The following is a 23182-nucleotide window of genomic DNA, read 5'->3' as shown; positions in this document are numbered from 1 at the left end:
TTGTGGGAGCGAAACCCACGCAAACACGGGGAGAATGTGCAAACTCCACACGGAGATTGACCCGGGGCCAGGATTGAACCAGGGACCATGGTGCCGTGAGGCAGCAGTGCTAACCACTGTGCCACCATGCCGCCCTGATTATGGATTGTGGTGAAGTTCTCACCAACAGATGTAAATATGTCCTGCTGGATTGAACAAGACTGTGAGCTGTACCCCTGTGAGATGGACACCTCCCGGTCTCTTTGGCTCTCCTGCAGCTTCCTGTCATGGTTAAGTTGGACAAGGAATCCTCATCACTTGAACTGGGAAAGGCGATTGATTGCTGAGTAAGCAGAAAGGCACCCGGCAAGGATGGAATTCCAGCTGAACTGCTCAAACGCAAAAAGTTCCATTGACTGTCACACCTTCATGACCTGTTCCTCCTCTGTTGTTAGGTTGTCAGCTGTTCCTCATTTCAAGGATGACATCTACTCAGAGTCATGTGTTTTCTCTTGTGGTCTTTTTGCGATGGGAGAAGGTATTTCTCGACCCGCAGATCTTTGGCAGAGATCCCTCTCTGCCACTCTCTGCCTCTTCATTGAGGCGTTGGAATTCAAAAGTAATAATAATAATCTTTATTACTGTCACAAGTAGGCTTACATTATCACTGCAATGAAGTTACTGTGAATATCCCCTAGTCGCCATACTCCGGCGCCTGTTCGGGTGAATTCAGAATGACCAATTCACCTAACCAGCAAGTCTTTCGGGGAGAATGTGCAGACTATGCACAGACTGTAACCCAAGCGGGAATCGAACAAGGGGCCCTGGCACTGTGAAGCAACAGTGCTAACCACTGTGCTACCATGCCGTCCTAATGATGCAGTTTGATGGTGATTGGCAGCAAACTCTTGCCAGTCATTACGGTCAATGCTTTTTACATAAGTGGGGAGTGAACAGGAGTGGAGTAAATTCAGAGACAGAGAAGGCAGCACCCAGTTATTGGCCTTGACCCGAACACCAGCTTTTTCAGCATTGTTTCTCCAGAGTTCTTAAAGCTCTCGATTATCTCACAGGAAAGAAACACAGGTTCAGGTACTGATGGAGATCCTGGTGCATCCTCAGCCACCAATAGTAATTACATATAAAATCGAGGACTTGAAATATGTGAATATATGATCGATAAGTTTGCAGATAAGTTTGCAAATGGAAAATTATTGGCGTGGTAAGTAGCGAGGACAAAAGCCTTAAATTATGGGATGATACAGATGGGCTGGTCATGTGGGCAGAACAGAGGCAAATGGAATTTAATCAGGAAAAGTGGTAGCTCCTGTCCAGAGTCAGTGCAGACATGATGTGCCGAGTGACTTCCATCTGTGCTGGATCATTCTAGAAAACACTGAACATTCAGTATGACGAGCAAGAGGGGAGAAGGTGGACAAATTACTGTTTCTGCGATTGAACCCAGCAAGAGTTTGCATCTTCTGGTGAGGAGAGAGGAAGGACCCATTTAGGGGGGGGGGGGGGAGGAAACCTTAAGTTCTGCATTGTTCCACGGGAGAGCAGCATTGAATCATCTTGAGAAATGGAGAATAGCAGAATACCCATTGATAATAATTTGTTTGATTGTTTTTATTAATTGGTAACCAAGTTATTTTGTATTTACTGTTTGCAGTTTCAATGGTGCGGACATTACCCAACATTCCATGCGGCTGTGAATGTGCCCTATTCACTCCACAGGAGCCCAGTGCGCAGACGCAATGTTGGGCTGTATCTTGAGCATGCGCAGTGTCACTTTGCTCGGAGGTCTGCGAGTGCGGGAGTGGCTGTTTCGGGCGGTGAGAGTCGGTGAGGCGGAGGGAGGAATGGAGCCGGGAGTCGGGGTGGGGAGGGAGTAAAGGCTTCATAAACACCCCCTGCTGGTCACAAGGCCGGAATAAGACCCTGCAAGTCCCGCGTTTGTAGCTGCGGAGCTTTTTTCCGGTATCAGGCCCAGTTCCACGGCCGCCATCTTTGTTTAGCGGAGCGGCTGAGGGGCCATCTTGATGACGTCACAGAGGCGGTGCTTCCGGATCCTGGTGACCAGGAGAGAAAATCATTGTCTCGATGATTGACAGGCCCCTCCAGAGGGGGGAAGTGGGACTGCCATGTGTGGCAATCCGAAGACCAGAAGAATAATAACATCAGAATTAGCAGCAGGAGTAGGCCATTCGGCCTATTGACACTGCTCTGCCATTCAATAAACGCAAAGCTGAACGCAGCTTTGAGTATATTCAGTGACCCAGCGCCACTGCTTTCTGTGAAAGAAAATTCCACAAACTCAGCTTTGACAAAGCGTCATCCAGACTCAAAACGTTCTCTCCACAGATACTGTCAGACCTGCTGAGATTGTCCAGTATTTTCTGGTTTTGTTTCAGATTCCAGCATCCGCAGTAATTTGCTTTTATCCACAGACTGATGACCCTCTGAGGGAAGACATTTCTCCTTATCTCAGCGTCAAATTGGAGAACTCTTATCTTTAAACTGTCCCCCTTAGTTCTTGAATCCCCATGTGGGAAAATATTCTTTCATCAAAACCCCTCAGAATGTTTCAATAAGATCACCTCTCATTCTTCTAAACTCCATCGGGTACTGACCAAACAGGCTCAATCTTGCTCCATAAAACAAACTCTCCCCTCCCAGGAATCAGACTAGTGAAACTTCACTGAACTGCCTCCAAAGCAAGTATAACCCACATTACATAATCCTAGGACTGGCAACAAGGGGAGAGAATGTTTGGGACTTCTATCCTGGACTCGAAGAGTGATGGATTTTGGAAACTCCTTTTACTGGGGTTAGGGGAGGATTTACACACAGCAAACTCAAACCAAGATAAATGTTTGATCTTAATTTCTAACCTCGACTAACATTTCTGACCATTGTAATTTCCTTTTACAGCTGCTTCCAAAGCTTCTGATATCTTTCCAGCCGAAGGTTGCAGCAGGAGATTGTAAACTTGAAACACTGAAATTGTGACAGAGGTGAGTTATTATTAATCATAAATTTACAGTCCCCAATTATTTGTTTCCAATTCAGGGGCAATTTAGTGTGGCCAATCCGAAGCTGGCACTCCCAGTGCAGACTTTAGTGTTGTGAGATTGTTGCTGTGGTGAAAAGTGGCTGCTGCTGTTGCTGCTGTCTCTCTCTCTCTCTCTCTGTTGCTGCTGCTGCTCTCTCTCTCTCTCTCTGTTGCTGCTGTTCTCTCTCCCTCGCACTCTCGCTCTGCTGCTGTTGCTCAGTTTGCTGCCTGTTTCCAGTGCTGGTTGCTGCTTAGCTGCCTGGAGGAAGGAGAGTGGAGAGCAGGAAGGAGAGGTGAGAGAAGGAAGGAGAGAAGGACAACAACAAGGAGGCAACTTCAAAAACAAGGTGGGAGTAAAGCCCTTTGGACTTCTTGTTTGCTGGCCCCCTCCCGGGTTGAGGGCCTGGCCCAGTCTTCCCAACTGATAACATCTGCTTTCAGCAAGGACAAAACCTTCCTTATTCTATCCAATGTGCTTGTTCCGGGGCAGGGGGATCGAGTGGGCAGTGTGTTTGCTGAGCCCCCTCCCGGCCTGAAGACTCCACACACCAGCAGGGAGGAGGTGGATTCCATTGGGTGGTCGTTCCAGGGTGGGAGCACGGACTGTGTTTTTGCTGAGTCCTACTTGGGCCGAAGACCTCGCAAACCAGCGCCACTTACCTCCTTGTGAACCTGCTTCTGGGCCTGGTGAAGTGCGTCATTTATAGGTCCAGGCAGCGGGTGACCTGGGGGGTCATCTGACCAGACCTTTTGCCCCTTTTCCATGGCTACATTCGCAGCTGGGTGTCCCTAGAAAGGGAGCTGCAGCGTCCATGGGCACCATCAAAGCCTTCCATGCCCGGTGGGCACCACAGGGGTTGGGGTGCTTTATTGGCCCCTTTAAATGCACTCTCATCAGATGTTTTTAAGTTCCTGCTGATCTTTGTTACATTCGGCAGTGCCCCTAACTGGAGTGGCCCTTTTTGCTTTGTCCCTAAGTTTGTTTCCTTGGTTCTATTTTGTTGGTGGACCTCAAAACAGTGGCCAATCCACCTAGCCTGCACATCTTTGGGTTGTGGGGGTGAGACCCACGGAGACACGGGGAGAATGTGCAAACTCCACATGGCGGTGACCCGGGGCCGGGATCGAACCTGGGTCCTCAGCACCGTGAGGCAGCAGTGCTAACCACTGCCACCATGCCACCCTCCGTTATGATGTTTCCATTCCTATTTTATCACACAACTCCCAGTGGCACTCATTGTAACACAGAAACTTCAAAATATCATTGCTACCTTGCATCTTGCCCTCCTATTATTGTCTGATGATAACAGTAATAGAGTAACACACACCAAAATTGGAATATCAGATAGGTTGTTGTCTAATAATAATCGTGATAGAGTAACGTACACCAGAATTGGAATAACGGCAAGTTATTGTCCATTCATGTCAGAGTTACGGGGGTGACTCGGTAGTTAGCACTGTTGCCTCAAGCACCAGGTACCTGGGTTCGATTCCGACCTTGGGTCACTGTCTGTGTGGAGTTTGCACATTCTTCCCGTGGCTGTGAAGATTTCCTCCCACAGTCCAAAGATGAGCAGGTTAGGTGGATTGGCTGTGCTAAATTGTCCCAAGGTGGGGTTACGAGGTTAGGGTGGGGGAATGGCCAAGGTAGAGTGATCTTTCAGAGGGTCGGTGCAGACCTGATGGGCTAAATGGCCTCCTTCAGCACTGTAGGGATTCGATGATTCTACATTGGATCCAATGATACCTTCACACACACACTGCAGCCTGACTTATTGGAACAATCGTAAATCTGTGTCCCATAATCCTTTCACAATCTGCTGATGGGAACAGATTTCTTTCTCTTTTGCCGGGTTTGCAGCTATCGTTTCCGATGCCTGGGGCGTGCCGGGTGGTCCGTCCAGATTTCACTCCATTTTTGTTTTTGTAGCGATTGAATGGGCTTGGACCAGTCCATTTAGGATCCAGTACACAATTTGCCCCAAGAATGAATTGTAGCCAGGTCTGGGATGGATCCTAACAATTATTGTACAAATGACACATCGTCCCAGTTAGGGGCTTAGCCATTCACCAGCACCACCAATATACCCGCCAATGACCCACTGACCACCACGTATCTCCCATTAGTGTCCGCAATGATCCTCGTGACCGAAAGAGGGACCCGTTTATTGATTAGAATTGCAGCACCTCGAGCCCTTCGTCAAAGCCCGAGTGAAACACTTGGCTCACCCCTCTGCAGTCTGGTCTGATCTCTAACCCGCAAGTGAGTCTCCTGCAAGAACACCACACCAGCATGTAGAATCTTTAGGTGAGCAAAAACCCTCCACCGCTTCACTGGTCCACCCAATCCCCTTACGTTCCAGGTGACCAGCTGAATCAGGGTCTCTCTCTCTCTCTCTCTCTCTCTCTTCTTCCCCCCCCCCCCCAATCACTGGTCCCCCATCACCGAATCAGCCATGAGGGACTATCCAGTAAATCTTCAAAATGTACACGCCAAGAGTCCACCCAAGATGGCTGCCATACACGCACCCATACACTCACAGAGTAAAACAAAAACAGTTCTTTAGTCAGCAGGTAGCTAACCCGTCTCCCCCCACCCCCTATATATCTACATTGTGCTTCATAAAGAAAATCTCCCTTCACCCCGAACAGAAAAACACATTTTATCACAAAATATCAAAACTATAGAGGCTATCACAACACCCATCCCACCCCACAGGAAACATAGATCTTGTCCAATACAGATAACTGGACCCCAGTCCATGCTTTACAATGTTCGCCTCCTCTGGTCTATCAAAATGGATGTCTTTGGACCCGTATGTGAGCCGCAGCTTTGCATGGTATACCGTCCCAAATCAAACTTCTTTCTTACACAGAGCAGTCTGAACCTTACTAAAGGCCACTCACTTCCTCACCAGCTCGACTCCCGTATATTGGTAAATCCTCACTCGGATAACTGAGTGAGTCCCTTCCCACACTCAGTGAATGGTTTGTCGCCGGTGTGTGTACGGTGATGAATCTCCAGCTCACATGGGGATCTGAATCCCTTCCCACAGTCCCCACATTTCCATGGTTTCAGCATGCTGCTGATGTCCTTGTCCCTCTCCACGTTTGACGATCAGTTTATGTCTTGTCCCCACAGAGAGCATGTGTACGGTCTCTTCCCGCTCTGAATAGTGTGATGTTTTTTCAGACTGTGTAACTGGTAAAAGCTCTTTCCACAGGCAGTTCACTGGAACACTCACTCGAGTTGAGTGTGTATTGGGTTTTTTTCAGTCACACTGATCATGAAAATGTTTTCCTGCAGACAAACCAGACAAACATTTCTTCTTAAATAAAAGCAAATTACAGCGTATGCTGGAATCTGAAACAAAAGAGAAAATGCTGGACAATCTCAGCAAGTCTGGCAGCATCTGTAGGGCGAGAAAAGAGCTAACGTTTCGAGTCCGATGACTCTTTTGTCAAAGCTCAAACACTTCTTCTTCCACATTCACAGGCCAATGATATTCAGGTCTGATGAATGGAGTGACTGTTAAATCTTGATGTGAAGTTTGATTTGAGTTTCCATCAGTAAATCCTCCCCTTGTAAGATCCAGTAAAAGTAGTTTACAAAAGTCATCACTAGGGGCTGGCACGGTGGCTCAGTGGTTAGCCGAGGACCCGGGTGTGATCCCGGCCCCGGGTCACTGTCCGTATGGAGTTTGCACATTCTTCCCGTGTCTGCGTGGGTCTGGCCCCCACAATCCAAAAAGATGTGCAGGGTAGGTGAATCGGCCACGCTAAAATTACTCTTTAATTGGGGAAAAAAAGAATTGGGTACTCTAAATTTATTTATTTTTTAATTTAAAAAAAATAAAACTCATCACTGTCAGTACAGGATAGAAATTCTGAACAGACAATTCTAGTTTCTCTGGAACAGTTTTCCCTTTGCTCACACTCTCCCTTCTCCCTGGGATGAAATCCAAACCCATCTCACCATCTGCACCATTTCTTTGCTCCACTCCCAGTTTTCTCCCTCCCTCTCCTCTGCCTGGGTTCAGTTCTCCAGCTCCTGTCTGCAGACTGACAATAAAATCAATGGGTCTTATTGGGGTTTGGGGCCTCCAGCGGGTGTTTGTGAATCCTCCCCGCCCACCTGCCAGGGTTTCCTTCCTTGCCAGAGATCAGAGTCCTCATTGATGATTTGAGCCCAACCTGGAACTACGCTAAATTGCCCCTTAATTGGGAGAAGAAAATTACATGAAGATTCGCGGCTCCACAAAGTGGTTCCAACTCCTCACACCCACCTCCTTAACACAGGCATTGTCAAAGTCGGGGGCGCGATCCGTGTGTGGGACACGGGCAGGTGTCGGGTGGGTCGCGGAGCCGTCAGTCGCGGCGCTCCCGATTGCACAAATCCGCACGCAGCAGCCGGCTTCTAATAATGCCGGCTGCAAGCGGCCTTCAAAATGGCCACGAACATATTTTAAAAATGCGGCGGCACTGCGCATGCGTGCCCGCTCATCGGTACGCATGCTCAGAGTTTTGCGCCTGCTCAGAGTTTTGCGCATGCTCAGAGTTTTGCGCATGCTCAGAGTTTTGCTGGCTGCAAAAAGTTCGGGGGGAATGATGTGATTGGTTGCTTTCTGAACTTTGAAGTCTCTTCCTCCAAGAATGGTGAGTGATCCAACGATGGTTTCACCGCAGCTGTAACTTCAACAAAGAGATGTCAACGTTTTTAATCTTGAGTTTTAAACATTCCAAAACAAAGTGCCTGCAGGTCGTATTTGGAAGCTTTCTCAATTAATTGATTTTTAAGTGTCTTTTATTTTTTTACGTTTTTAATTGTAATGTTTCGGTGAAATGTGGGGAACCTCTAATTTGTAGAGGATGTAAACATTTTTTTCTGTTAAACTTTATCAAATAAACCCCCCCCCGAACTTGTAAAAAAAAAAGCCGGCTGCGGCGGCTGTTGCCCGCGAATTTGCGCAATCGGAGACGCAGAAGATTTTTTCAAAAATTCTCTGTAATCTTCCTGCCTGAAGGGAGGCAGAGAGCAGGTCACGCCCCCCGAACATCGACATCACGGGCGCGATTGCGATTCCTCCATTTTGTCAGCAGCAAACAAAGTAAGAGAAAATAGTGGGTCGCGAAGGTCAGCCGGCGTCGGCCGCGAAGGTCGGACTGTGTGGGTCGTGAAATTCGGCCGGGTTGGATCCTGAAGGTTGGCCGGTTGGGTCCCTGGAAAAAAAGTTTGAAAACCATTGCCTTAACAAGTTGACGCATTTAGTTGGCTGACTAAAAGCATGGTGCTTAGCATAGCTGCCTCACGGCGCCAAGGACCCGGGTTTGATCCCGGCCCCGGGTCACTGTCCGTGTGGAGTTTGCACATTCTCCCCATTTCTGCATGGGTCTCAGCTCCACAACCCAAAGATATGCAGTGTAGGTGGATTGGCCACACTAAACTGCACCTTAATTACTGTAAATTTATTTCAAAAAAGGATGGTGTCTTTCCTAATGTTCACAATTAAAGGGATGGGTTCCCCAAATGGCTGACATTTAAGGGCAATTAAATTAATAATGGACAGATATATGTCTAGTGTTGTTGCATGGTCCAGATTTGATATTTTATTTACCATTCAGTAATAAAGTAAATGTATTATTATTTCTCGTAATATAAGACTGTAGCTACGTTATAGATTTCCAGTCATCTCTTCCCTCAGAGCGTTGTTAGGCTTTGGATTTCTCTTCCACAGGGATCAGTTGTATCTGGGGGTAATTGAATATATTGAAGCACCAGGTTGACAGATATTCTATTGACAAAGGAGTTGAGGGTTATGGGGAACAGGTAGGAAAATAGAGAGAAAGCTGAGATGAGGAGGGATTTCTTCACTCGAGGATCTGGTGAAGCTTTGAAATTCTCTACCCCAGAGGAATGTGCAGCCTCAGTCATCAGGTATGTTCAAGACAAATGTTGACAGGTTTCTAGATACTGAAGATGTCGAGGGATATGGGGAACTTGTGGAAAGGTTGTGCAGAGGTAGAACGGCCAAGGATCGCATTGAAATGTTGAGCAGACTTGGTGGGCCGAATGGCCTACTCTTGCTGCTATTATACTCAGCCCCCTGGTCAGGAAGCAGTGAGCTGAGCTTGGATCTGTCAATCAACATGAATCAGCACCTCCAGGAGAATTGGGAGGGTGAATATTAGATACAGCAGAGTGAGAATGGAGGGAGATTGTGTGGGATGGAGATTTACAGCTTTTGGAGAATGAGAGAGGAACTAGAAATGTCTGTTCTGAATTTCTATCCTGTACTAACTGATGACTTTTGTAAATTGTTTTTAAAGGATATTGGAAGAGGAGGAATTATAGACAGAAATCTCAAACATCACGTCTCGATGTGACAAACTCACTCGATTCCTTCTGATCTGAATATCATCGGGCTCTGAATATCATCAGCGAGAAGGATAAATGTTTGTCCGATCTGTTGGCTTCAAAAGGTTTTAAACGTGAGTGTGACTGGAAAAGCACCGAGACCCACACAACAGACACCCGAGTGAGAGTGTTCCAGTGAACTGACGGTTGAAAGAGCTTAAACCAGTTACACAGCCTGAAAAAACATCACACCATTCACAGTGAGGAGAGACAGTGCACATGTTCTGTGTGTAGACAAGGCTTCCACTGATTGTCCAAGCTGGAGAGACACAAGGAGACCCAAAACATGGAGAAACCGTCGATATGCGGGGACTCTGGGAAGGAATACAGAGTCCCATCAGAGCTGGAGACTCATCGACGCAGTCACACTGGGGAGAGGCCGTTCACCTGCTCTCAGTGTGGGAAGGGATTCATTGATTCATCCACCCTGCGGAATCATCAACGATTTCACACTTTGGAGAGGCCATTCACCTGCTCTCAGTGTTGGCAGAGATTCACTCAGTTATCCAGCCTGCAGAGACATCAGCAAATTCACACTGGGGAGAGGCCATTCAGCTGCTTTCAGTGTGGGAAGGGATTCACTCAGTTATCCAGTCTGCAGACACACCAGCGAGTTCACACTGGGGAGAGACCATTCATCTGCTCTCGGTGTGGGAAGGGATTCATTGATTCATCCACCCTGCGGAGACATCAGCGAGTTCACACTGGGGAGAGGCCATTCACCTGCTCTCAGTGTGGGAAGGGATTCATTGATTCATTCAGCCTGTGGAAACATCAGCAAATTCACATTGTGGAGAGACCGTTCACCTGCTCTAAGTGTGGGAAGGGATTCACGCAGTTATCCACCCTGCAGAGACATCAGCAAGTTCACACTGTGGTGAGGCCATTCACCTGCTCTCAGTGTGGGAAGGGATTCATTGATTCATCCACCCTGCTGAGACACCAGCGAGTTCACACTGGGGAGAGGCCATTCACCTGCTCTCAGTGTGGGAAGGGATTCATTGATTCATCCACCCTGCTGAGACACCAGCGAGTTCACACTGGGGAGAGACCGTTCACCTGCTCTCAGTGTGGCAAGGGATTCACTCAGTTATCCAGTCTGCAGACACACCAGCGAGTTCACACTGGGGAGAGGCCATTCACCTGCTCTCAGTGTGGGAAGGGATTCACACAGTTAACCAATCTGCAGACACACCAGCGAGTTCACACTGGGGAGAGGCCATTCACCTGCTCTCAGTGTGGGGAGGGATTCATTCATTCATCCAACCTGCAGTCACACCAGCGAGTTCACACTGGGGAGAAGCCATTCACCTGCTCTCAGTGTGGGAAGGGATTCACTTGGTTATCCAGTCTGCAGAGACATCAGCGAGTTCACACTGGGGAGAGACCATTCACCTGCTCTCAGTGTGGGAAGGGATTCATTCATTCATCCAACCTGCAGAGACACCAGCGAGTTCACACTGGGGAGAAGCCATTCACCTGCTCTTAGTGTGGGAAGGGATTACATAGCAAATAGGAGCAGGAAGAGACCATTTTGCCCTTAGTACCTGCTCTGCCATTCATTATGATCATGGCTTATCATCCAACTTGCCTAATCCCGCTTTCCCCTCCATCTCCTTTGATCCCCTTCGCCCAAAGTGCTATATCTAACTGCTTCTTGAAAACATACAATGTATTGGCCTCAACTATTTCCTGTGGTAACAAATTCCACAGGCTCACCACTCTCTGGTTGAAGAAATTACTCCTTATCTCTGTCCTAAATGGTCTACCCCGTATCCTCAGACTGCGACCTTTGGTTCTGTACACTCCCACCCTCGGGAAAATCTTTCCTGCACCTCTCCTGTCAAGTCCTGTTAGAATATTCTAGGTTTCTATGAGATCCCCCCCCCCATTCTTCTGAACTCCAGCGAATACAATCTTAACTGATTCAATCTCTCATACGTCAGTCCCACCATCCCAGGAATCAGTCTGGTAAACCTTCGCTGCTCTCCCTCTGGAGCAAGAACATCCTTCCTCAGATCAGGAGACCAAAACTGCACACAATATTCCAGGTACAGCCTCGCCAAGGCCCTGTTTAATTGCAGCAAGATATTCCTGCTCCTGTCCTCTAATCTGCTCGCAATGAAAGCTAGCATAGCATTTACCTTCTTTGCCGCCTGCTGCAGCTGCATGCTTACCTTCAGTGGCTGGTGTACGAGGATACCCAGGTCTCGTTGCACATTTCCCCTCTCCTAATCTATGGCCGTTCAGATAATAGTCTGCCTTCTCATTTTGTTACCTTATCTAAATAGTTAATATATAGGGTAGTACAGTGGTTAGCACTGCTGCCTCACGGCACTGAGGATCAGTGTTCAATCCTACCCCAGGTCACTGCCTGTGTGGAGACAAGTTCTCCTTGTGTCTCTGTGGGTCTCACCCCCATAACCCAAAGATGTGCAGGGTAGGTGAATTGGCCACACTAAATTGCCCCTTAATTGGTAAAAAAGAATTGGGTACTTTAAATTTTTTAAAAAATCATTAATTTATCTTGTGAATATCTGGGGTCCGAGCACCGATCCCTGAGGTACCCCACTAGTCACTGCCTGCCAATTTGAAAAAGATCATTAATTCCTACTCTTTGTTTCCTGCCTGCCAACCAGTTTTCTATCCATCTCAATATACAACCCCGAATCCCATGTGCTTTTATTTTACGCACTAATCTCTTATGCGGGACTTTGGTCAAAAGCCATCTGAAAGTCCAAATATGCCACATGCACTGGCTCTCCCTCGTCAACTCTACCAGTTACACCCTCAAAGAACTCCAGTAGATTTGTCAAGCATGGTTTCCCCTTGAAAGATCAATGCTGAGTCTGTCCAATCCTGCCACTGTTTTCTAGGGCTGCACGGGAGTACTGTTGCTTTACAGCGCCAGGGTCCAAGGTTCGATTCCTGGCTTGGGTCCCTGTCTGTGCGGAGTCTACATGTTCTCCCCGTGTCTGTGTGGGTTCCTCCGGCCCCTCCGGTTTCCTCCCACAAGTCTCAAAAGACGTGCTGTTAGACAATTTGGACATTCTGAATTCTCCCTCTGTGTACCCGAACAGGCGCCGGAGTGTGACGACTCAGGGCATTTCACAGGAACTTCATTGCAGTGTTAATGTAAGCCTACTTATGGCAGTAAAGATTATTATTATAAGTGCTTTGCTATAAAATCTTTGAGAATGGATTCTAGATTTTTCCTCTTGCCGATATCAGGCTTACTGGTCTATAATTCCCTGTTTTCCCTCTATCCCTTTATAAATAGTGGAATTACATAAGGCACCTTCCAATCTGCAGGAATTGTTCCAGAGTCTATAGAATCCTGGAAGATGACCACCAATACATCCACTATTTCTCGAGCCATTTCTTTAAGTACTTTGGGGTGCAAATTATCAGGCCCTGGGGATTTATCAGCCTTCAATCCCATCAATTTCCCCAACTCCATTTCTCTCCTAATATTGATCTCCTTCAGTTCCTCCCTCTCACTAAATCCTGTGTTCCCCAAATTTCTGGTGCTGATTTGTGCCCTCATTTGTGAAGACAGAACCAAAGTATTATTTATTTGCTCAGCAGTTTCTTTGTTCCCTATTATCCATTCCCCTGTTTCTGACTGTAAGGAACCTACATTTGTGTTCACCAATCTTTTTCTGTTCACATTCCTGTAGAAACTTTTACAATCAGCCTAATTTCCTGTTTTATGCCATTCCCAACATCACCACTGCAGTTTGGGGTCTGTATACGATGCCCACTAATTATTTTGCCCCTTGGTGTTTCTCAGCTCTACCCATACAGATTCCACATTGTCGGAGCTAATATCCTTCCTCACTATTGCATTAATTTCCTCTTTAACCAGCACTGCCACTCCACTGCCTTTTCCTTTTTGTCTGTCCTTCCTAAATACTGAATATATTCAATTCCCATCCCTGGTCATCCTGCAGCCATGTCTCCATAATCCCCATTATCTCACACCCGTTTACGTCTATTTGCACGATTCACTTGGTTATGACATCTGCAGTCACACCAGGGGTTCATACTTGGAGGAGGCCATTCACCTGCCCTCAATGTGTGAAGGGATTTAGTAATTCATCGCACTTTTTTTTTTTTTTAAATAATATTTTATTGAAAATTTTTGGTCAACCAACACAGTACATTGTGCATCCTTTACACAACATTGTAACAATACAGATAGTAATGACCTTTTTTAAATTTAAACAAAAACAACAACAAATAAATAAATATTAAATAACAAAAAATAAAAACTAGCCCTAATTGGCAACTGCCTTGTCTCAGGCCACACCCCCCCCCCCCCCCCCCAAGTCCTGGGCCGCTGCTGCTGCCTTCTTTGTTCTCCCCTATCTATCTTTCCGCAAGATATTCGACGAACGGTTGCCACCGCCTAGTAAACCCTTGAGCCGACCCCCTTAGGACGAACTTAATCCGCTCTAACTTTATGAACCCCGCCATATCATTTATCCAGGTCTCCACCCCCGGGGGCTTGGCTTCTTTCCACATTAGCAATATTCTGCGCCGGGCTACTAGGGACGCAAAGGCCAAAACATCGGCCTCTTTCGCCTCCTGCACTCCCGGCTCTTGTGCAACCCCAAATATAGCCAACCCCCAGCTTGGTTCGACCCGGACTCCTACTACTTTCGAAAGCACCTTTGTCACCCCCATCCAAAACCCCTGTAGTGCCGGGCATGACCAAAACATATGGGTATGATTCGCTGGGCTTCTCGAGCACCTCGCACACCTATCCTCCACCCCAAAAAATTTACTGAGCCGTGTTCCAGTCATATGTGCCCTGTGTAATACCTTAAACTGAATCAGGCTTAGCCTGGCGCACGAGGACGACGAGTTTACCCTGTTTAGGGCATCTGCCCACATCCCCTCCTCAATCTCCTCCCCTAGCTCTTCTTCCCATTTCCCTTTTAGTTCGTCCATCATAGTCTCCCCTTCATCTCTCATTTCCCTATATATATCCGACGCCTTACCGTCCCCCACCCATTTATTTGAGATGACTCTGTCCTGCACCTCTTGTGTCGGGAGCTGCGGGAATTCCCTCACCTGCTGCCTCGCAAAAGCCCTCAATTGCATGTACCTGAATGCATTCCCTTGGGGCAACCCATATTTCTCGGTCAGCGCTCCCAGACTCGCAAACTTCCCGTCCACAAATAGATCTTTCAATTGCGTTATACCTGCTCTTTGCCACATTCCATATCCCCCATCCATTCCCCCCGGGGCAAACCTATGGTTGTTTCTTATCGGGGACCCCCCCAGTGCTCCGGTCTTTCCCCTATGTCGTCTCCACTGTCCCCAAATCTTCAGTGTAGCTACCACCACCGGACTCGTGGTATAGTTCCTTGGTGAGAACGGCAATGGGGCTGTCACCATAGCCTGCAGGCTGGTCCCCCTACAGGACGCCCTCTCTAATCTCTTCCACGCCGCTCCTTCCTCCTCTCCCATCCACTTACTCACCATTGAAATATTAGCGGCCCAATAATACTCACTTAGGCTCGGTAGTGCCAGCCCCCCCCTATCCCTACTACGCTGTAAGAATCCCTTCCTCACTCTCGGAGTCTTCCCGGCCCAAACAAAACCCATGATACTCTTTTCTATCCTTTTGAAAAAAGCCTTCGTGATCACCACCGGGAGACACTGAAACACAAAAAGGAATCTCGGGAGGACCACCATCTTAACTGCCTGCACCCTCCCTGCCATTGACAATGCTACCATATCCCATCTCTTGAAATCTTCCTTCATCTGTTCCACCAACCGCGTCAAATTTAGCCTGTGCAATGTGCCCCAATTCTTAGCTATCTGGATCCCCAGGTAACGAAAGTCTCTTGTTACCTTCCTCAACGGTAGGTCTTCTATTTCTCTACTCTGCTCCCCTGGATGCACCACAAACAGCTCACTCTTTCCCATGTTCAATTTATACCCTGAAAAATCCCCAAACTCCCCAAGTATCCGCATTATTTCTGGCATCCCCTCCGCTGGATCCGCCACATATAGTAGCAGATCATCCGCATATAAAGATACCCGGTGTTCTTCTCCTCCCCTAAGTATTCCCCTCCATCCCTTGGAACCTCTCAGCGCTATCGCCAGGGGCTCAATCGCCAGTGCAAACAGTAATGGGGACAGAGGACATCCCTGCCTTGTCCCTCTATGGAGCCGAAAATATGCCGATCCCCGTCCATTCGTGACCACACTCGCCACTGGGGCCCTATACAACAGCTGCACCCATCTAACATACCCCTCTCCGAGCCCAAATCTCCTCAACACCTCCCACAGATAATCCCACTCCACTCTATCAAATGCTTTCTCGGCATCCATCGCCACTACTATCTCCGTTTCACCCTCTGGTGGGGCCATCATCATTACCCCTAACAACCTCCGTATGTTCGTGTTCAGCTGTCTCCCCTTCACAAACCCAGTTTGGTCCTCATGAACCACCCCCGGGACACATTCCTCTATTCTCATTGCCATTACCTTGGCCAAGACCTTGGCATCTACATTGAGGAGGGAGATTGGTCTGTAGGACCCGCATTGTAGCGGATCCTTTTCCTTCTTTAAAAGAAGCAATATCGTTGCTTCTGACATAGTCGGGGGCAGTTGTCCCCTTTCCTTTGCCTCGTTGAAGGTCCTCGTCAGTAGCGGGGCGAGCAAGTCCAAATATTTTCTGTAAAATTCAACTGGGAATCCGTCCGGTCCCGGGGCCTTTCCCGTCTGCATGTTCCTAATTCCTTTCACCACTTCTTCTACCGTGATCTGTGCTCCCAATCCCATCCTTTCCTGCTCTTCCACCTTGGGAATTTCCAGCCGATCCAAAAACTCCATCATTCTCTCCCTCCCATCCGGGGGTTGAGCTTCATACAATTTTTTATAAAATGTCTTAAACACTTCATTCACTCTCTCCGCTCCCCGCTCCGTCTCTCCATCTTCGTCTCTCACCCCCCCTATTTCCCTCGCTGCTCCCCTTTTCCTCAATTGGTGTGCCAGCAATCTGCTCGCCTTCTCTTCATATTCATACTGTACACCCTGCGCCTTCCTCCATTGTGCCTCTGCAGTGCCTGTGGTCAGCAAGTCAAATTCCACATGCAGCCTTTGCCTTTCCCTATACAGTCCCTCCTCCGGTGCTTCCGCATACTGTCTGTCCACCCTCAAAAGTTCTTGCAACAACCGCTCCCGTTCCTTACTCTCCTGCTTCCCTTTATGTGTCCTTATTGATATCAGCTCCCCCCTAACCACCGCCTTCAACGCCTCCCAGACCACTCCCACCTGAACCTCCCCATTGTCATTGAGTTCCAAGTACTTTTCAATGCATCCCCTCACCCTTAAGCACACCCCCTCATCCGCCATTAGTCCCATATCCATTCTCCAGGGTGGACGCCCTCTTGTTTCCTCCCCTATCTCCAAGTCTACCCAGTGTGGGGCATGATCCGAAATGGCTATAGCCGTATTTTCCGTTCCCCTCACCCTCGGGATCAATGCCCTACCCAACACAAAAAAGTCTATGCGTGAATAGACTTTATGGACATAGGAGAAAAACGAGAACTCCTTACTCCTAGGTCTACTGAATCTCCACGGGTCCACCCCTCCCATCTGCTCCATAAAATCCTTAAGCACCTTGGCTGCTGCCGGCCTCCTACCAGTCCTGGACTTCGACCTTTCCAGCCTTGGTTCCAACACCGTGTTAAAGTCTCCCCCCATTATCAGCTTTCCGGTCTCCAGGTCTGGGATGCGTCCTAGCATTCGCCTCATAAAATTGGCATCGTCCCAATTCGGGGCATACACGTTTACCAACACCACCATCTCTCCCTGTAATTTGCCACTCACCATCACGTATCTGCCCCCGTTATCCGCCACTATAGTCTTTGCCTCGAACATTACCCGCTTCCCCACTAATATAGCCACCCCCCTGTTTTTCGCATCCAGCCCCGAATGGAACACCTGCCCTACCCATCCTTTGCGCAACCTAACCTGATCTATCAGTTTCAGGTGCGTTTCCTGTAACATGACCACATCTGCTTTAAGTTTCTTAAGGTGTGCGAGTACTCGTGCCCTCTTTATCGGCCCGTTAAGCCCCCTCACGTTCCACGTGATCAGCCGAGTTGGGGGGCTTCCCACCCCCCCCCCCCCCTTGCCGGTTAGCCATCATCTTTTTCCAGCTTCTCGCCCAGTTCCCACGCGGCTGTATTTCTCCCAGACGGTGCCCCCCCGCCCATCCTTTCCCGCACCCACTCCCCCCTTTCCCCAGCAGCAGCAACCCAGTAATTCCCCCCTCCCCCCCCCCCCCCCCGCTAGACCCCCCGCTAGCGTAATTACTCCCCCCATGTTGCTCCCAGAAGTCAGCAAACTCTGGCTGACCTCGGCTTCCCCCCGTGATCACGGCTCGCCCCGTGCGGCGCCCCCTCCTTCCTGCTTCTCTATTCCCGCCATAATTATCATAGCGCGGGAACCAAGCCCGCGCCTCTCCCTCGGCCCCGCCTCCCATGGCCAACGCCCCATCTCCTCTCCCTCCCCACCTCCCCCCATCACCACCTGTGGGAGAAAGAAAAGTTACCATACCGCAGGATTAATCATACAATCCCTCTTCGCCCCCCCCCCCCCCCCCCCCCCCCCCCCCACTCGTCCCACCACTTTGTCCAAACGTTCATTTTCGTAGTCCAATCATTCCAATTTTTCTTCTACAATAAAAGTCCACGCTTCATCCGCCGTCTCAAAGTAGTGGTGCCTCCCTTGATATGTGACCCACAGTCTTGCCGGTTGCAGCATTCCAAACTTTATCTTTTTTTTGTGAAGTACCGCTTTGGCCCGATTAAAGCTCGCCCTCCTTCTCGCCACCTCCGCACTCCAATCTTGATAGACGCGGATCACCGCGTTCTCCCATTTACGACACCGAGTTTTCTTCGCCCATCTAAGGACCATTTCTCTATCCTTAAAACAGAGAAATCTCACCACTATGGCTCTGGGAGCTTCTCCTGCTCTCGGTCCTCGCACCATAACTCGGTATGCTCCCTCCACCTCCAACGGACCCGTCGGGGCCTCCACTCCCATTAACGAGTGCAGCATCGTGCTCACATATGCCCCGACGTCCGCCCCCTCCACACCTTCAGGAAGGCCAAGAATCCTCAAGTTGTTCCTCCTTGCGTTATTTTCCAGTGCCTCCAACCTCTCCACAGATCGTTTCTGGTGTGCCTCCTGTATCTCCGACTTCACCACCAGGCCCTGTATGTCGTTTTCATTCTCTGCTGCTTTCGCCTTCACGACCCGAAGCTCCTGCTCCTGGGTCTTTTGTTCCTCTTTCAGCCCTTCAATCGCCTGTAATATCGGGGCCAACAACTCTTTCTTCATTTCCTTTTTTATCTCCTCCACGCAGCGTTTCAAAAACTCTTGTTGTTCAGGGCCCCATATGAAACTGCCACCTTCCGACGCCATCTTGGTTTCTGCTTGCCTTCCTTGCCGTTGTTCCAAAGGATCCGCTGCAATCCGGCCACTTTCCTCTCCTTTTTCCATCCGTGTCCAGGGGGAACACCCTTCTGGTTTACCGCACGGTGTTTTCAGCCGTTAAAATTGCCGTTGGGGCTCCTATCAAGAGCCCAAAAGTCCGTTTCACAGGGAGCTGCCGAAACGTGCGACTCAGCTGGTCATCGCCGCACCCGGAAGTCCTTCATCGCACTTTCTGAGACACCAACAAGTTCACAACTGATTACAGGGATTGGATTCTGCTGTTATTGTTTCTTTCTCAATTACATCCAGGACTGTTCATTCTGTTGGTCAATGGGGATGGTCAGAGGGTTTCTTTCTGCTGGACTGGCCGGTCTCACAACTTTGTCTCCAGTGTGCCTGATTTGCTCTGAGCCTTCTTCCGAATATCTGGTTTCACATTTCGCAAGGATCAAAGAGTGAAAAGTGAGGTTACCAAATGTTTCATTACCATTTCTGTTTGGAAACCTCAAAATCATGCCACGTTGTCATGAAGATGGGCTATGGTGGTTACATGGTTCTTTTGTTTAATTGACCTTGGTGCTTCTCACAGAAAAAAACTTCTATCAGGGTATGAGGGGCAAGTTGTCTGAGGTGCCCTGGGAAACTACATTAAATAGTATGGTGGGAGAAAGGCAATCACCAATATTGAAGGAATTATTACAGATTTACACGGGGATCGGTTAGCACATTTGGCTTGATGGCTGGTTTGTGCTGAGTGACACCAACAGCACAGATTAAATTCCCATATCGGGGGCAGCACGGTGGCGCAGTGGTAGCACGGTAGCCTCATGGTGCTGAGGTCCCAGGTTCGATCCCGGCTCTGGGTCACTGTCTGTGTGGAGTTTGCACATTCTTCCCGTGTTTGCGTGGGTTTCGCCCCCACAACCCAAAGATGTGCAGGGTAGGTAAATTGGCCACACGAAATTGCCCCTAAATTGGAAAAATGAATTGGGTACTCGAAAAAAGATTTTTTAATTGCCATATCGGCTGAGGTTAGCTGTGGTCTGTGTCGGTATTTATGCTCCACATGATCCTCCACCCGCCCCTCTACATCTCCCCCATCAGCATCTCCTTCTATTGTTTCTCTCTCATGTATGTATCTAGCTTCCTGTTCAATGGATTCATGCTGTTCACCTCAACCACTCGCTGTGAGAGTGAGTTCCACATTATCACCACTCGCTGGGTAAAGAGGTGTCTATTGAAATTCCTATTGGATTATTGAATCCCTTCATAATCTGAAAGACTTCCATCAGGTCACCCATCAGTCTTCGCTTTCCCAGAAAAAAGCAGCCCCAGCCTTTCCTGAGTGTTAAATGCTCTCAGTTCTGTATATTATGAATCTTTCTTGCACCTTCTCCAGTGCCTCTATTTCCTTTTTCTAAATGGAGATCACCAATGTTGACAGAGCTCCCAGTGTAGTCTAGCCCTGGTTCTAAACAAATTGGACATTTCCTCTGTGCTTTCCAATTCTATCCCTCTGGAATGGAACCCTATATATGGGCCTCACACTTTAGGAAAGATGTGAAGTTCTTGGAGAGGGTGTAGAGGACATTAACGAGAATGGCACCAGAGATGAGGGACTCCAGTTAGTTGGAGGGACTGGAGCAGCTGAATTTCTCTCCTGAGATCACAGCATCTGGAGGGTGGGGAATGGGGCCATTCAGCCCTTTGAGACCCTGTCGGCTCCCTGTGGAGGAAGCCAGTCTGTCCATTGCCCCGTTCTATCTCCAAATCCCTGTGGGTTTATTTCTCTCAGTACCCGTCCAATTTCCGATTGAAATCCTTCCGTTGCCTCTGCATCTCCTACCCTCATAGGCAGTAGGTTCCAGGTTGTTACCACTCCCTTTACATGTACACAAGGCTGCGAGAGCACAGAGGAGTCTATTTGGCCCATTTTCCCCGTGCCAGCTCTTTGTACAGCAACCCATTTAATCCCAGATTTCGACTATTTTGTTTTCTTTTTCAGAATGCATCAAATTCCCTTTTGGAAGTTACAGTCCAATGAGATTCCAGCACCATTTATAGACAGTGCATTCCAAATCACAACAACTCGCTGTGTTTTACAACAAATAATTGTGGATATGGTGTATCTGGAGGTTTACAGAGTGTCAATGACATGGTTATTACACAAAATTAAAACTCAATCTTTATCAATGATTCTGGTGAGGACACCGAGTGTAAGATATCCTAGTTTGCGGACAATTAGTACAAATGTACATTTCTATAAAACCTCTCATGACTACTGGACCTCCTAAAGTGTTTTAAAGCCAATGGAGTACTTTTGAAACATATTCACTGTTGTAATGTAGGAAGCATGTGTGATCACATTTAGTCTTAAAATTGTTATTTTCATAGTGTATTCACTCATTAATAACAAGGTCAAGGAAGCTCTTTTGTACCTTAAACATGTGGCTTCCTGCAGCCATTTCACCTTCTGTACCTTTTCTATATTAACTATGTATTGGTTTCATAGCAAAAAACAACAAATAAATGAAAGATTATTCAGTAGTGAACATTGATTATCATTAGTGAATTGGTGTATGTGGTAATTATATTCCAAAGACTAGGGGCAAAATTCTCCCCCAACGGCGCGATGTCCGCCGACTGGCGCCAAAAACGGTGCCAATCAGACGGGCATCGCGCCGGCCCAAAGGTGCGGAATGCTCCGCATCTTTGGGGGCCGAGCCCCAACATTGAGGGGCTAGGCCGGCGCCGGAGGGATTTCCGCCCCGCCAGCTGGCGGAAATTGCGTTTGTTGCCCCGCCAGCTGGCGGAAATGGCGTTTGGTGCCCCGCCAGCTGGCGCGGAAATGCGGCGCATGCGCGGGAGCGTTAGCGGCCGCCGACAGTTTCCCGCGCATGCGCAGTGGGGAGAGTCTCTTCCGCCTCCGCCATGGTGGAGGCCGGGGCGGAGGCGGAAGGGAAAGAGTGCCCCCACGGCACAGGCCAGCCCGCGGATCGGTGGGCCCCGATCGCGGGCCAGGCCACCGTGGGGGCACCCCCAGGGGTCAGATCGCCCCCCCCCCAGGACCCCGGAGCCCGCCCATGCCGCCTGGTCCCGCCGGTAAATACCAGCTTTGATTTACGCCGGCGGGACAGGCAATTTCTGGGCGGGACTTTGGCCCATCCGGGCCAGAGAATTGAGCGGGGGGTCCTGCCAACCGGCGCGGCCCGATTCCCGCCCTCGCCCAATCTCCGGTACCGGAGACTTCGCCGGGGGCGGGGGCGGGATTCACGGCGGCCATCGGCCATTCTCCGACCCGGCGGGGGGTCGGAGAATGACGCCCTAGATCTTTATTTTTAAAAATAACACTATCACCAAAAATGTTTCCAGAAACTACAGAGCCATCAGAATTTGTTTGGAAAAAAAAAAAATCCTTTATAATTTTGAGATGTTACAAGACATCAAATTCTATCAAGACAATGTGGGCTAGGCAATGGGGTAATGGTATTGTTACTGGGCTAGTAATCCTGAGACCCAGGTTAATACTCTGGGGATCTGGGATTGAATCTGCCTATGAAAGATATTGAAATTGAACAAAAGACTCAAATTAAAAGTCTGATGATTGTTGTAATAACCGGTCTGGGTCACGAATGTCCTTTTGGAAATATGCTCTCCTTACGTGGCCTAGCCTACATGTGACTCCCGATCCACAGTAATGTTGTGGTTAACTTGTAAGTGCTCTCTGAAATAGCCTCACAAGACATGCAGCTCAAGGGCAATTGGAATGAGCAGTAAATGCTGGACCAGCCAGTGGCGCCCACCTCCCATGAATGAATAATTTTTAAGGCGGCTCATTGTTCAATTTGAAGCTTAGTAACAAACTGTCTCTTTGATTGGATTGGATTTATTGTCACGTGTACAGAGGTACAGTGAAAAGTATTGTTCTGCATACAGTCCAGACAGATCGTTCCATTCATGAAAAAACAAAGTGCGGATCTTGGCAGTTTGCTCAGTTCACAAAAGAATTTAATGACTTTGTAGATGCAGATTAATATTTTAATCACCATCCAAAACATACCTAATGGTAATGTGTGCTCATAGAGACAGACACAAACAATACTGTAACTGAATTCGAGGAAACGTCAGAGATGTAATTAAAACACCTTGAATAATTTGGCCTTAATGTTAGAGAAATAGGAAATTCATCACTCTGGGTGATGAGGAAATCCAGGCTCAGTGTGGATTTGCTGTCACCCCTCCTTTCTTATACATGAACGGTATTTAGG

General features: G+C 48.4%; 1 long non-coding RNA gene across 4 annotated transcripts; it reads left to right on the top strand.

Moving 5' to 3' along the window:
- The first annotated feature begins 1773 nt into the window (after positions 1 to 1773).
- Positions 1774 to 21466, top strand: LOC140421719 (uncharacterized). Of its 4 annotated transcripts, none has more exons than XR_011947033.1 (4): positions 1774 to 1824; positions 2914 to 2996; positions 9362 to 9523; positions 19224 to 21466. It is a non-coding gene; the product is annotated as an uncharacterized lncRNA (long non-coding RNA). The 4 variants fall into 4 exon arrangements; XR_011947030.1 differs by having other exon boundaries at positions 9362 to 10326; XR_011947032.1 differs by having other exon boundaries at positions 1778 to 1814; positions 9362 to 10326.
- Positions 21467 to 23182: the final 1716 nt, after the last annotated feature.

This window comes from Scyliorhinus torazame, chromosome 5 (genome assembly GCF_047496885.1).
Source record: "Scyliorhinus torazame isolate Kashiwa2021f chromosome 5, sScyTor2.1, whole genome shotgun sequence".
Lineage (NCBI taxonomy): Eukaryota > Metazoa > Chordata > Chondrichthyes > Carcharhiniformes > Scyliorhinidae > Scyliorhinus > Scyliorhinus torazame.
The sequence above is the reverse complement of the archived record's forward strand: the minus strand, read 5'-3'. Positions and strand labels throughout refer to the sequence as shown.